Raw genomic sequence first — 15,585 nt, forward strand, 5'->3', positions numbered from 1 at the left:
GAGCCAAGGCCGGAGCCATGGAGGCCTCTGGGCGTCGACGACGTTGGGGCAGGAGCCAGCGATGTCGAACGTGGAACAGTGGGACTCGCGGGGCCCGAAGGCGTGGCGATGACACATGCCATAGCAGACACGAACTCTTGCAATTCGGCCGTAGTTGCCGATGGACCCGGGAAAGGTGGGTAAGCCTAAGGTAACTGCTCAGGCTCCGTCGGTGCCTGAGCCCCCTCAGCCGTGTCCTGCGACCGGCAAGGGGAGGACGAAGAGCGGTGACGCTTCTTTGACTTTTTGTGCTTCGCCCTACCTGACTCCGAGTGCGAAGACTTTGAATGATGGTGCTTGCACCGCGACCGGGCCCTCGACCTCCGCGGGACCATGGACTGGAACGACTTGGGGCCGACTCCTGGGCCTCCAGCCACTTTCGGGACACTCCCGCAAAGTTTTCGGGGCCATGGCCCGGCATTGGGAGCACGAATCAGTGTTGTGGTCGGGCCCCAGGCAGAAGAGATTCTTACGGTGCGGGTCAGTCTGCAACATTTGCGTGGACAGGCCCCGCAAAGCTTGAAACCGGGAATCCCTATGCACCAGGGGTATAGTGTACTCACAAATTATAACAAAAAACACTTAGTCAACAAGTGACGGGGTACTGCTCTCTCCGGATCTGCGCTTGCTGGCGCGTAAAAATTAAGAACTGACGTCAGTACGCGTGGGCGCGTCTAAGTAGCTCAAGTGACGTCATCTCAGCGAATACGACGCCAACGTCGCTCGAGGAGCCGTACGACGACGCCTATCGACGCGCAGGGGTACTGCTGACGAAAGCTTTCCGGATCCAGTCTGACGCCTGGGGATATTTTAAGGTAAGGAATCTATCACCAATGTGTCTCTTTCAGATAATGCAAATGTAAGACATTATAATGCTAAAAACGCATTCACAGTTGCTTCATGCATGTTATCAACTGTGCAGACAGCTAAATGAAACCTATTTCTCAATTGGCACTAAGCAAATACAAAGCATTCAGAGTACACAGCCCAGCAGCATGAGATGAAATGTTGAATATATAGCAGTCACTGTTCTTGGGTGGGGGGAAAAACAAATTCTGGTCACATATACAAGTAGAACAAGTTACTTACATTTGGTAACGCCTTATCTGGTAGAGACTACATCTAGCCGCAGATTCACTCCCAAAGAATTTTCCCAGGCGTCAGACTAGATCCTGAAGATGTTTCATGAGCAGTACCCCTGGACACCGGTGTGTGGAGTCGATCAGCTCCACGTCCGTCATCCGCGCCGGAAGTGACATCGCTGTACCTAGATAGGCTCCACTGAGGTGCGCTGACGTCAATTTCTTTTTACGACTCTCTACACCAGTAGCTCTGAGCCATAGGAACACTGGTGCTTCAAAACTAGGACCCTGAAAGGGGTCATCCCTGTCCCTAGAAATCCGTTCGCAGGGGGAAGATGGGTGGGCCTGTAAGAAATCTGCGGCCAGTTAAGTTGTTCATCTGATAGAGACTTCTAATCGCAGATACCTTACCTTAGAATAGATATCCAAGCAATACCATCCCCGGAGGAGGGTCTGAAAACTAATTTCACCTGAGGAAGTCCTGCAGAACAGCACAGGCAAAATGCCCATATCTACAGACCTGACTTTCCAGACAGAAATGTTTGGTGAACATGTGCAGGAAACCCCACGTTGCTGCCTGGCAGATGTCCAGGACCGGAACTCCATGTTCTAACGTACTGGTGGCAGATTTAGCTATGTTGGAATGAGCTTGTAAACCCAGGAAGTTGCTTCTTGGCCAGTGCGTAGCAGATTTTGATGCAGAGCACAGCCCACCTGTAGATGGTCCACTTGTACACTGCCCGACCTTTCTTCACTGCAACATACCCCCACAAAGAATTGGCCATCCTCCCAAAACTCCTATGTGGTCAAGTTAGAACGACAATGCTCTTTTTGAGTCTAGACAGTGAAGTTGCTCTTCTTTAGCGGGATGTGGAGGAGCAAAAAAGGTAGGCAAGATAATGGATTGGCCTACATGAAAAAGAGCTACCACTATTGAGAGAAAGGAGGCTTGTATGCGAAGCACCACTTTGTATGGAAAGACTGAAAGGTAAGGCGCATCACAAGGAAGGCTGTTTTCAATGTGAGAAGCCTGAGGGGACAATTATATAGAGGCTCCAAAGGAGCACACATTAAAAAAGTTTAAACCAAATTAAGGTGGTGTGGAAGAGATGAGCAAGACCCTTGAGGAACCTATGTACAATAAGGGACTGGAACAAAGAGGGTGGATCAGGCATACTTACTAAGGCAGAATTGGTAGAAAGATAGCCCTTAAGAGTGCCCAGAGCTGAGCCCTGCTGGGCAGGAGAAAGAATGTAGGGCAGAATTTCAGAACGAGGGGCAGAAAGGGGATCAATTGATTTTTCTGCACACCATGCTACGGCAAACATATACCATTTTGGTGGAGGTATGCCTGGCTGTCACAGTGACATTACAGACTTCAGGAGGAAGGTTGAAAGCTGTCAACTGTTCTTGCTCAATCTCCACGCAAGAAGGCGAAGAGTGGACAGGTTCAGGTGGAGAACCCTGCCCTGTTGCTGCGACAGAAGATCTTCGTCAAGTAGCAGTTTGATCGGTGGATTGATTGCCATGCTCAGAAGCTCGGAATACCAGACTCTCCGTGCCCAGTCCGCAGGCACAAGGATGACTTGGGCCCGGTTGTTCTTTATCTTATTGAGGACTCTGGGTGGGATTGGCATGAGCTGGAAGGCGTACAGGAGGTCTAAGCTCACCTCGAAACGAAAAGCGTGTTAGAGCTTGGAAACTCCAGTGTGCAAAACTGCTGACATTGCGTATTATCGACAGAGGCGACCAGATCTAACCAAGGCTCTCCCCACTGCTGAAACAGACCTTGCACCACCCCCGGATGGGGATGCCATTCGTGATCAGGTAGGCATTGTCCACTGAGTTTGTACGCTCTGGCGTTAAGAGAACCGGACAGATGTTGAACCACCAGAGATATGCCCTGGCATTTCAGCCATGACCAGAGATGCAGTGGGAGAAGCTGGCTTTGTACATGGTGAACACTAATGTAAGTGGGCATCTTGCACCAATCCAGACAAACCTCATGGTGATTTTAGTGGTCTTACACAACCTTTGGAAGCTCTCGAAGTGATAGCTATGGAGAGCAGCCTTCAGGCTTAGTCCAGGAGTGTAAAGCAGCTTGTTTGACGAGAACATAATCTTATAAGCATAGATTGTCAAAAAGAACCACACAGTGTATTTATGAGAACATGTATTTATTATAAGACACTCACTAACATATACAGATATCTCATACCCGGAGATATACACAATACTTTACAATAGAAACTGGTAAGTAGCACTTAATACTCAACGGTCACCGGGGGGGACTGAACCATATAGTAAATAAGTTGAATGCGAACCACGACTCAAGTCAAGACTGTACCCAGAAGCCATAGAAGTGTCGGGGACTCAAGGAACCACCCGAGGTAAGTAACTAGTAGTCCCACAGAGGTTGTGTGCTAAGTGGGAACACAACTGTGTGATCAATACAAGTCAATGGGTAAGTTGTGGTTGCAGTTTTAAAGAAGTAGGACCCTTCCCAGGGGACCCTGAAGAAACCCAGTGGAAGACAGAAGGTTGGAACAGCGCCCCATCCGTGGATACCTTAGAAACCAGGATACCTGCCCCAGGGAATCCGGGTGCATAGGTGTGAAGTGGCGTTGGATACCGCCATTGGACCCAATGGAGGACTTCAGAAAGATGCCGCTGTTGGAGAAGGTGAACGTGTCCGGTGGAACCCAAAGGTGGATTCAAGATGTGAAGAACTTGCAAGCAGAGGGGACAGAGTCTATGCCACTCAGGAGAGACCAAGAGGCACGGAAGACGAAGGCCCATCAATGCCAAGTGTTGCAGGGCAGCTGTGACCTTTAAACTGCAGCTGTGTGGACCAGGTGATGCTGAGGACGATCAAGGGCCGGATACAAGCTATCCCACGTCGGATGTCGAGAGTTGAGGGGTCAGTGTCTGGCGGGAGCACCAACAAGCCTTGGCAACTGAAACCAGCGTGGAAGTTAAAGAAGGTGCAATGTTGGGACTAGCAAAGTCCACGAGACTCACCACAAGCAAGGCAGTCAGGGCACGCCCCGAGTAATCAGGGGAGCCCAAAGAATATGAGGATGGCCCTCAAGAGGACCCACAGGCCAGAGGCAATGGAGTCGCAAGACGACACAAGCAGCTCACCAAAGATGCAAGCCCACGATGCAAGAAGATGCAGTGAGGATGAAGATCTTGGTCACTGGAGATGCTTGTGGTTGGGCTACTTGGAGCCCAAAGACCTTGGTGAAAGGAAGCATTTGCAACTACAAGTTGACGTGGTGCACAGAGGTTCGGTTCCTGGGGCTCAGACAAGGGTTACTGGCCTCAAACTTGGTGAGAGGACAGGGCAGGCCTCAAAGGATGTTAAGAACCACCACCTGTGTTGCTGAGCCTTTCAGAGTCCGCGGTAGCTCAGGATCAGCAGACCGGTGAGCTTAGTTACGGTGCCTGCGGATGCAGGGATGTGACTCTTTTACTTCAAGGGAGATTCGTTTAGGTGTCTTAGATGACCACAGGCCTTGGAAGGTTCCTGTATGGTGCACAGGCATGGACGCTGCAGCAGACGAGCAGGGAGATCAGATCAGGAGCAGCATGAGTCTTCCTGGTTGCAGCCTTGATGCCTAGAGTGAAGTCCAGAGTGCCCAGACGCTCAAAGTGGTGTCAGAATTGTATCTTGTCCCACAACGAATCTAGGGACCCACTCTCAGGTAAGCCCTTAAGTACCCTAAAGAAAGGGTTGGGACGATACAGGGGTCCCTCCCTAAGGAGGGGCTGGACAAGGGGGGGAACTCTCCTGTCCTTTGTCCAGGTACGCTGCAGAGCGGGAGCCAATGGCACCCTGAACGGGTTTGAACTGGACTATGCATGGAGGGCAGCAAGTGTTCCCTGCACGCAGACTATGTGGTGCTGGCAAGTGCTCCCACCCTGCCAAAATACACTAAATCCTGTCTTGGAGGTGGTTACACCTCCCTGTGACAAGATACCTAATCTCCTGTCTTTCTCTGCCCGAGCGTGGCTCAGCAGGAAGAGGGCAGAAAAATTTCTCTGGCCAGCAGCAGCCCTAGTTTGCGGTCTGTGTGAGAAGTTAGCCTGGCATATGATGTCCACTTGTTCTAGTGGGCACCTTGCACCAGTCTAATTGACCCTTATTGATGGTGGTTGTAAAGTCAACCTTATCGAAAGCTATCCTAGTGGTAGCATGGGCCAGCAGTCATCAGGCTAAGACTTCAGAGAGCGTATTAAGCAAGTTGTTTTATCAATTATAATCCCTTGAGTACCAAATGAAAGCACACCACACAAGGTATATATCAAATATATATGTATTTATTCTAAACACAACCCCTCTGCACTCTTTATGAAGTCAGAGGTAAAAGTACATTACAAGGATCTCAATTAGCATACGATAAATTGCACAGTATACGTTTTGCCCTAGGGGCCTCACAAAACATATACTAAAATAGTGGTATAAGAACCACGTCTGGAATAGAAAGTAGGCTTAGGGCCTAGGGTATCGCTGGGGCTTCTAGGAACAACCAAGGGTTAGGAAGTAGGAGGCCCACGGGAGATGCGTGCAGTGTATAAACACAGACGCCGGTTACCATTGACTTTCCATGGGAAACAAACAAGTTACAATTTTACAGTTTAAGGATACTTCCAAATGGACTACAATGGAACCCTTTCAGACTTAGACACTAGGAGGGCCAATACCCTCAAGACCACCAGAGTACTCCTGTTACCTCACCCACGGAAGCTGGGTGCATAGGTGTCTTTTGATGTTGGGTTTCGTCGTCGATTTCAATGGAGAGCTGCAAAGAAGTGCTGCAGGCGACCAGAGGAAAAGTGTCTGGGTGGATCAAAGATCTGAAGAACCTGAAAGCAGAAGGGACAGTGTCTGGGTCACTTGCCAGTGACCAGGATGGCGATGGAAAGCTGCCAGCCGCTGCCGGGTGATTTCAGGTGAAAAGGTGAAGTTTGTCTCTTCAGCCACGAGGTCCAGGAGGCGTCGACGACAACCAGGAGCTGGATTCGAGCTGTCCCACAAAGGATCTAGTTGACTGCGGTGTCGATATCCGGATTTAACCCAACAAGCCTTGGCAAACGCAACCCACGCAGGATGTCAAGATTGGCTTCGCTGCAGACCAGAAAGGTCTGTGGCGCTTCTCCTTTGTAGGGAAGCTGGAGCAAGCCTGGAGCAACCAGGAAAACAAGTTATATTCAAAAGAAGGTCTTCGGGGGGCTCACAGCCATCGGACTAGGAACCGGGAAGATGCGTTGAGTTGAAATGCAAAAGTGGGGCCCACTGGACACTCGTGGATTGTGGGCCTCTGAGCTTCGGTGCAAATAATGCTCGGGGCTGCGGCCTTAAGCACCCCAATGCACAACTTCGAGATACCTCGTGAAGTGAGTGCAGCTTGCAAAATGCAGGTTGTCCAAGAGTTCCGGTCCCACGTCTTTCGTGTCCGCCACGGGTCTCAGCTTTGCTGTGAGCGAAGGTCTGGGTCAGAGATGTATGGAAGTCCATGTCCTGTGTCACAGATTCTTCAGGATCGGTGGGAGCTTCAAAAATGCAAACCGGCAAAGTTGCTGTTGGTGCCTATTTGAACAGGGTGGTCACTCCTTGACCACAAGGGAGATGTCTTCCATCTTCCAGTCGAAATGGCATGTCTAAGGTCCAGGATTTATGTTTCAGAGTTTTTTCCAGGGTAATCTAAAGTCCTAGGGACTGGGTTCCTATACTTATACTAAGTTTAGGGGCTGGACTACCTTTAAGGTCCCTCCTCTGGGTGGACCTTGGAAGAGGGTGGTTACACCCCTTTCCCTTTGTCCAGTTTCGCGCCAGAGCTGGGGCAGAGTGCCCCAGCAACCGGTTTGAACTGGGAAATGCATGGAGCACCTAGTGTGCCCCAGGCAGTGTCTGGAAAGCATTCACTGAATGCAGCCCTCCCTGCCCCAATACACAAAAGCCTCTCTGGGGAGGACAGGAAACCTATTGTCCGGGCCTCCCCTGACAGAGTTTTGTCCGGCAGCAGGAGGGCAGACTCGGGTCTGTGGCAGCAGCATCCATTTTGTGATGCGAAGGCTCTGTTTAACTTTAACCGGGTTTACCAGTAACTACATGTCTTCTCCCTCTAGAAGGGTGGAATGCTACCCCCGCCGCCAGGACTGGCAGGGGGGAGGTGGTATTCCAAAGATTTTGACACCTTACACAACATGTTTTGATAAAGCCAAACCAAAGTTAGCTTTAACCGCGAGGATTATAATGCACTTAAGAGTATATGGTATGGCTATATCATAGAACAGCTATAAGGAGATGGTTCCGAAAGCTGCAGAGGGGCTCAGCTCATGCTAGGGCACCCTCTCACATAAAACCAAGCACTCTACCTCCAGGATTGTCGAGGTCTGCCTTAGGAGTGGCTTTATAGGTGTATATGTGTCTATATAGGTATATAGATATAGGCATACTATATCTAAGTTAGGGGTGATTTCACCACCTTACCCAGGCTGTGTGAACAGAACTGTGGTGTCAGCTTGGAAGGCAAACCAGGGGTGGCACAATACATGCTGCTGCCCCTGATAGGCATAGAGGGCACCTATGCCCTGGGTACCTAGGGTACAATATACAGGGGCTCAAAAGGGTGACCCAGTAACCAATCTGGTATGTACCTAACGTACATGGTATCAATTTAGAGAGAGAACAGCTAGGCTCTGGGCTTGATTAGCAGTGCCACAGCCAGACTAGAATCGAAAAACCAGAGAATCACAGCAAAAAGTGGGGGGTAACCATAGGAAGCAGACCCTACTCTCCTACACCCCCCCCCCCCCCCCCAAACGCAGGGACATTAAACTAACCTCCACCAGTGGAGTCTTCATGTTCTAAGTGGAAACATCTGCATTGGCATGGTTACTCCCAAGTCTATGTTCCACTGTAAAGTCCATCCCCTGTAGGGAAATGGACCACCTGAGCAGTTTGGGATTGTCACCCTTCATCTGTTTTAGCCACAAGAGGGGCTTATGGTCTATCTGAACTTTGAAGTGAGTACCAAACAAGTATGGCCTCAGCTTCTTCAGGGCCCAAACCAAAGCAAAGGCCTCCCTCTCAATAGCTGACCAAAGTTTCTCTCTAGGGGTCAGCCTTCTGCTAATAAAAGCTAGTGGCTGGTCTTAACCATCTTTATTCAATTGTGATAGCACAGCCCCTACCCCAACTCAGAAACATCTGTTTGAACAATGAATTATTTGGAGTAGTCTGGACTTTGCAGAATTGGTGCACTGCACATGGCCTGCTTCAGGTCATCAAATTCCTTTTGACAGCTGACTGTCCACTGAACCTTCTTAGGCATTTTCTTGGAAGTTAAGTCATTAAGGGGTGTCACAATGGAACCATACCCCTTGACAAATGTCCTGTAATGCCCAGTCAGGACCAAGAAAGCTCTGACCTGAGTCTGGGTGGTTGGAGCAGTCCAGTCCATTATGGACTGGATTTTGCTCTGCAATGGTTGAACCAGGCTTCCATCTACAAGGTGGCCCAAGTATACAACCTGACTCTGCCCTATCTGGCACTTGGTAGCCTTGATAGTTAGGCCTGCTTTTTGCAGGGCCTCCAAAACATTTTTCAGGTGGATCAGGCGATCTTCCCAGGTGGCGCTAAAGACAGCAATATCATCTAGATAAGCTGCACAGTAGTCATCCAGGCCTGAGCGGACTTGGTTCACCAACCTTTGAAATGTGGCAGATGCATTTTTCAGACCAAAATGCATTACATAAATTGATAATGTCCACCAGGGGTTGAAAATGCTATCTTTGGCTTTCCATCATCAGCTAGTCTGATCTGCCAGTAGCCAGCTGTCAGGTCAAATGTGCTCAGAAATTTGGCAGATGCCAACCTGTCTATGAGCTCATCTGCCCTGGGTGGTAAACAATCGTTACAACGCAACTATTACAACAAACTACTTTTACAACACAACTACTACAACGCAGGATCCATTACAACGAATACCTTTACAACGCATGACATTACATCGCAGATGCTATTACAACGCATGCCATTACAACGTAAGTATAGGTAAGTTTATCTTTTTTTTAAACATTTATTTAATTTTTTTAATTATTTAATTAATTTGATAAATATTAAAAATACATTAAATAAATTAATTTAAGTAATTTTAAAAAATAAGTATGAGTATAGGAGTATATGTTTTGGGGTACTGAGGTATATGTTTTGGGGTGTTTGGGTATTTTTAGGGTTCAGGGCTAGGTTTGGGTTATGGGGTACAGGGTATTTTTAGGGTTCAGGGCTAAGTTTGGGTTTTGGGGTATAGGGGTATTTTTAGGGTTCAGGGCTAGGTTTGGGTTATGGGGTACAGGGGTATTTTTAGGGTTCAGGGCTAGGTTTGGGTTTTGGGGTACAGGGGTATTTTTAGGGTTCAGGGCTAGGTTTGGGTTATGGGGTACAGGGGTAGCTTTAGGGTTTAGGGATAGGTTTGGGTTTTGGGGTACAGGGGTATTTTAAGGGTTCAGTTTTAAAAATAGTACTTTAAATACATTAAATAAATTAATGTAAGTAATTTTAATATTTATTAAAAAAAGTTCTTAAAAAATAAAAAATAAAGTATTTTTTACCCCTACACTATCCAGCAATTACCCTACTATTACACCCCCCTGGAGTTAGAATAGTAATTTTTATCCCTACATTATCCTGCACTTACCCTACTATTACTCCCCCCTGTAGTTAGAATATTATTTTAAAACTCCTACACTATTTTTAAATAATATATATATATATATATATTAACAAATACATTAATAAAAAATTAATTTAATAAATAAAATTAATTAAATATTTATTAATTCCTTTAAAAAAAAATATTATATACTTACCTATACTAACGTTGTAATGGCATGCGTTGTAATAGCATCTGCGATGTAATGTCATGCGTTGTAAAGGCATTCGTTGTAAAGGATCCTGCGTTGTAAAAATTGCGTTGTAATGGTATGCGTTGTTAAAGTATGCGTTGGAACGTCATACATCCGCCCTGGGTATTGGATGGGCATCTGTCCTAGTGACAGCATTGAGACCTCTGTAGTCCACACAAAACCTCATCTCTCTCTTATTATCTTGGGTGTGAGGTTTTGGCACCAATACTACTGGACTGGCCCAAGGGCTCTCTGAGGGTTCAATGACTCCCGATTCCAACATCTTCTGGACTTCTGTCCTGATACAGTCCCTGACATGATCAGGTTGCCTGTAAATCTTACTTTTAACAGGCAGACTGTCCCCAGTGTCCACTTCATGAGTGCACCAGGTAGTCTGACTTGGAGTCAGTGAAAACATATGTCTGTAGGCTTGTAGAACTTGCCTGCAGTCATTCTGCTGTTGGGCAGTGAGGCTGCCTGCCAAGGCTACACCATCAACTGACCCATCATCAGGGTTCTGAGAGAGCAGATCTGGGAGAAGGTCACTCTCTTCCTCCTGTCCTTCATCAGTAGCCATGAGCAAGCCCATGTCTGCCCTGTCAACATATGGTTTCAATCTGTTGACATGAAGCACCCTCTGGGGGCTTCTGGGAGTTCCAAGATCAACCAAATAGGTGACTTATCCCTTCTGTTCAACAATAGTGTGGGGTCCATTCCACTTGTCTTGGAGAGCTGCTGGGGCTACAGGCTCCAACACTCACACTTTCTGTCCTTGTTGGCAAACAGTCAGTACAGCCTTTGTGTCATGCCAGGCCTTTTGTAATTCCTGACTAGTCTCAAGGTTTTTGGATGCCTTGTTCATATACTCAGCCATCCGGGAGCGGAGACCAAGTACATAGTCCACAATGTCTTGTTTGGGAGGTTTGAGAGGTAACTCCCAGCCTTCCTTCAACAGACAAAGGGGTCCTCTTACAGGATGCCCAAACAAAAGGGATGTAGCCAACCCACTTCTATGGAACCTCTCTGTAGGCAAATAAAAGGCAGGGCAGTAGGATGTCCCATCTCCGCCTGAGCTTTTCAGGGAGACCCTTAATAATGCCCTTTAAGGTCTTGTTGAACCTTTCAACTAGACCATTGCATTGAGGGTGATAGGATGTGGTGAACTTGTAGTTCACTCCACACTCCTTCCACATTGCAGTCAAGTAACTAGACATGAAGTTTGCACCTCTATCTGATACAACCTCCTTAGGGAAACCCACTCTTGAGAAAACTCCCAAGAGGGCTCTTGCCACAACAGGTGCTGTAGTGGTCCTAAGGGGAATAGCTTCTGGGTATCTGGTGGCATGATCCACTACCACCAGAATAAACCTGTGCCCAGAGGCTGTTTGGGGATCCATTGGTCCAACAATGTCAATCCCTACTCTTTCAAAGGAAACCCACACCACAGGTAGTGGTATAAGGGGGCCTTTGTAGTGCCAACTGATTTGCCACTGGCTTGGCAGGTGACACAGGAGCGACAAAACTCCTTGGTGTCTTCTGACATGTGGGGCCAGTGAAAGTGAGGGACAAGCCTGTACCAAGTTTTGTTCTGGCCAAGATGTCCTGCTAAGGGAACATCATGGGCTAGTGTCAAAAGGAAGCCCCTGAATGCCAAAGGTATGACCAACCTCCTGGAAGCACCAGCCTTGGAGTCTCTAGCCTCTGAAAACAGGAGCCCTTCATCCCAATAAACTTTATGGGTGCCACTAGCATTTCCAGCAGCCTCAGCAGCAGCTTGCTGTTTGAGGGGTTCAAGAGAAGTCCAACTGCGCCTGCCTCAGATCTGCCCTGAAAGGTCCCCCTATCCCAAGAAACTCAACCCGATCAGGCTCACGCTCTTCTAGGACAGTTCCTTCTTCAGGCTCACAATCAGCTTCCTCAGAAGGCTGATCCTCATCCTGAGCCAAGGGGGAGGGCACTGCCTTAACCCTACTGTTTCTCCTCCTGGTAGGCAACTGGTCCATTATTCCAGAATCCAGTGAATGTTCAGTGTTGCAATTTTCGACCTGTGACCTAGTCACAGCAAGCACATGTGCTGAGATGCCTAACATTTCTGCATGTGTCCTATACTCCACTTCAAGCTAGGATGAAGTCTCTAGATCATTGCCAAGCAAACATTCTACAGGGAGGTCTGAGCTAACAACAACCTTCTTAAGGCCAGTTACCCCTCCCCAGGAGAAATTAACAATTGCCATACTGTGTATGGTAGTGACATTGCTAGCATTGGTCACTAGGTAATTCTCACCTTTGATTGGGCCACTGCTGAATCGCCCAGGCAAAGTAGTGGGGTATCTGCGAGGCAACTGAGGAGCATCTGAGGCATCTGAGGCAGCGCTAATTCTGCCAACTTCCTCAAGGTTGTGCTTTTATTCATTCATTCAACCTCTTACGTATTGTTATCTGATTTTAACTTTTACCATTAACTGCTGGAGGAGTAATAAGTCTAAGTGGCGTTTTATTACTGGGGCAATGGTAATGTCCGTTAGGGGACTGCGCTCACAGTCAAAAGTAAAATCAGCAGAAACCCTAGTAACCAGCAACCAGTGTGTTGAGAGCCCCCTGAGTCCCTTAAAACCTAAGAAAACTATTCGTCGACGCAAAAGCGGGGCTCATCTGACCCTATTGAAATCTTATCCATCGGTAAAGTCAATGTTTACCAAAAAGGGAAGAAGTTCTAAGTACGGAACTGGTCTAAACAATGGAGATGAAGGAAAGGAGGAGAATCCTTTAGAGGTTTTAATGGACCCTGAAATATTAGTCAAGAATGGAGTGGAAAGTCACTCAATAAGATCAGAGGTGCTTTTCCCCGTTGAAAATATACTAAAGATAAATAGAGATGAATGTAATGCAACACCCCTTTTTTCAGTAAGAAGTACAGATCTGCAGCAAGTAGAAGGGGAGGATAATGTTTCGGAATTGGAGATGGAGCAGGCCCTATCCAAGCTTGAGGTAGTGGGTTCTCCTCAAAGTAAGGGCAGTGAAAGAAAGGAAACCACCCCAATCTTCCCATTAGCAGATCTGATAACCCTTTTTGAAAAGGCAAAAGACAATGTCAGTACTTAGAGGTTCATGTCGGACTGCTCAATAGTAAAAGCAAGTGATATCACTACTAAAATGGAACGGCAGAAAGACTACAGCTTACTCATTGGGCAGGTGAAAATAGAGGATTTAACTCTTCCGGACATTGCCATACCATTGGAAAAAAATGCCGTTCGAGTAAAGCAGCTAGAAAAATTGGATGCTCAAGGTTTGGACTCAGAGTCTCACTCTAATAAAAAAGTATTGACTTCTCGAGAAGGAGCTCACACACATACACCTATCATGTATAGTAGTACTCCTACTAAATTTTCTTTGGCTTCGGGCTTACATGACTTTACAGGTGAAGATCTATCAATGTCATGCGACAAAAGGATAAGGAATACTCAGTATTCATTGCTCACAAATGAGAATGCAGGGGCTGAGGGGCTAATGAACACGTTCCTCAAATTGGAAAAAATCTTATTTGCAATCTTGTCTCTGTTGAAGAAAAGTTCTTCTAACACCGATCATATTCTCAAAGTCCTCACGCCCATTTTAGGTGGGGTTTTAGATCTTAAACATCAAAGTCAAGCATGTGTGAAATGTGTTTCCCCTATGTCTAGCAAAGCATGTCAAACGCATAATGTAATAAATAATACTGATAAAGTATATGGGATAGGGGAGCCAAAAAAATTGTTGGTAGACTTTGAAAGTTTGTTACCTGTAAGAAATTCAATCTCAAGCCCATCACAAGTAGACCTAAAAGATTCTGTAAAGGTCCCCAGCCCGGGGGTAAGGTTAAATGCAACTGTTTCTCCTGTAAAAAGACACAGTGCGTGTTTTTCCAATTTTTAATATGTGCAGGTCAAAAAAACCTAATCCTCAACAACCAGATGAAATAATTACCATCTTAGAGAGTTCTGCTGTGGGGGAAATATCCATAGTAAGCAAGGAAAGTACTAAAAATGGTCGTAGGAGGAAAAGGAAAATGAAAAATCGCAGGTTCCCAAAACGCAAGCAGAGAAAGCTGCGGTTTCAACCAGTAAACGAAAAGGAAAACACTTACATAGCCCCTGTGGAGGAAAAGAATACAATGTCTGTGGGGCAATTAGATATGAGCTCGAGTTTGAATCCCGAGCAGGATCCTACCCTTTGGCAGAATAGCTCGTCTGCTAGGCTGAACACCAATCAGAATAATGATGGGGAGGCGAAGGCATGTTGAGTAGGGGCTCTACCTTGCATAGTAGCTCAGGTACTAAAGAGGTCAATCTAAAAAGCGCTGTAACATCTCTGAGTATAGAACTAAGTGGTGCCGTACAGGAGTCAATTGGACCTGCTTTTTCTCCAACGAATCCAGCATTAAGTAATAGTGGGGGAGTTGGTCAGAGAATGATTATAGCGGGGACTAAAAATAAAGGGGGGAATTTGAATGTCGATCTTCCCAGAAGCCTGCAAGAGACTAATTTAATTGGGATTTCTGAAATAGGAGTTCGGTAAGTGAATAAGACTTTAATTTTTATCCCTCTTTTTGATTCTGACCTAATGACACTGAATAGAAGCACCCTTCTTAGAATCATATCTAAAGTTAATTAACAGTAATGACATTGAACTGGTTCATTTAGATTGGAGATACAAACCATATGCAACTAGAGCTATTTTTACATCTGGGGTAGTGTATTAGCTTGTTTTAGCAAATGTGGACGGCTTCAGGAAAAGAGGAATAGATGTTTAGATTAGTACGGTACCATATGGTGTTCCGCCCAAAAGCCTCGAAAAATCTAATCATCAGCAAAGGAAAAGATTCGCTGTACATAAGGCTGAGAATACACCTACAAAATTTGAGGACTTGGAAATAACAGTTGGAAGGGTATCGGGTGCAAGAGAAATTAAGCTTTCAGCACCTGTGGTCCAAGAGGTCCTTAATACAGATGGTGGAGACGAGGTGTCTAAATGGAGTTGGATCGCAAGTACTTTGAATGGGGCAAAAACAACTAACACAAAACCCATAGAGCGGGGGTAGCCTATTGGGGACAATTGTGTCGTGGAACATGGCGGGGCTAGGAAAAGAAAAACAGAAGCTTAAATCCTTAGAATAGCTAGCCCCTAAGATAATTTTCCTACAGGAAACGTGGGCAAGTGATGATTTTCAGTTAGAGAACTACTATGTGTACTGTAGCAAAGCAAATAAATCTACAAAGGGTCATGCAAGTGGGGTTTAGCCATTTTGTTATGCTGTGAGTTGGCATAGGACCCTGTGATATACATACATCCATCAAATTTCTGTATCTGTGCTAAGCTAAAAATGGAGAAAAAAAAGTTCTGGTAATTCAACCTTTTTGCTTTTGGTAAACGTGTATATACCACCTGGGAAAGCGTTTACTCCATTGGTTGACTCCATTTGCTCTTTTGTGCAAGACCTATCTAATAAAGGGGAAAGAGTATGTATAATGATGGTAGGGTACTTTAATGCTAAAATAGGTAACATCTCCATCTC

The sequence above is a fragment of the Lissotriton vulgaris genome, chromosome 11 (genome assembly GCF_964263255.1).
Source record: "Lissotriton vulgaris chromosome 11, aLisVul1.2, whole genome shotgun sequence".
Taxonomy (NCBI): Eukaryota; Metazoa; Chordata; class Amphibia; order Caudata; family Salamandridae; genus Lissotriton; species Lissotriton vulgaris.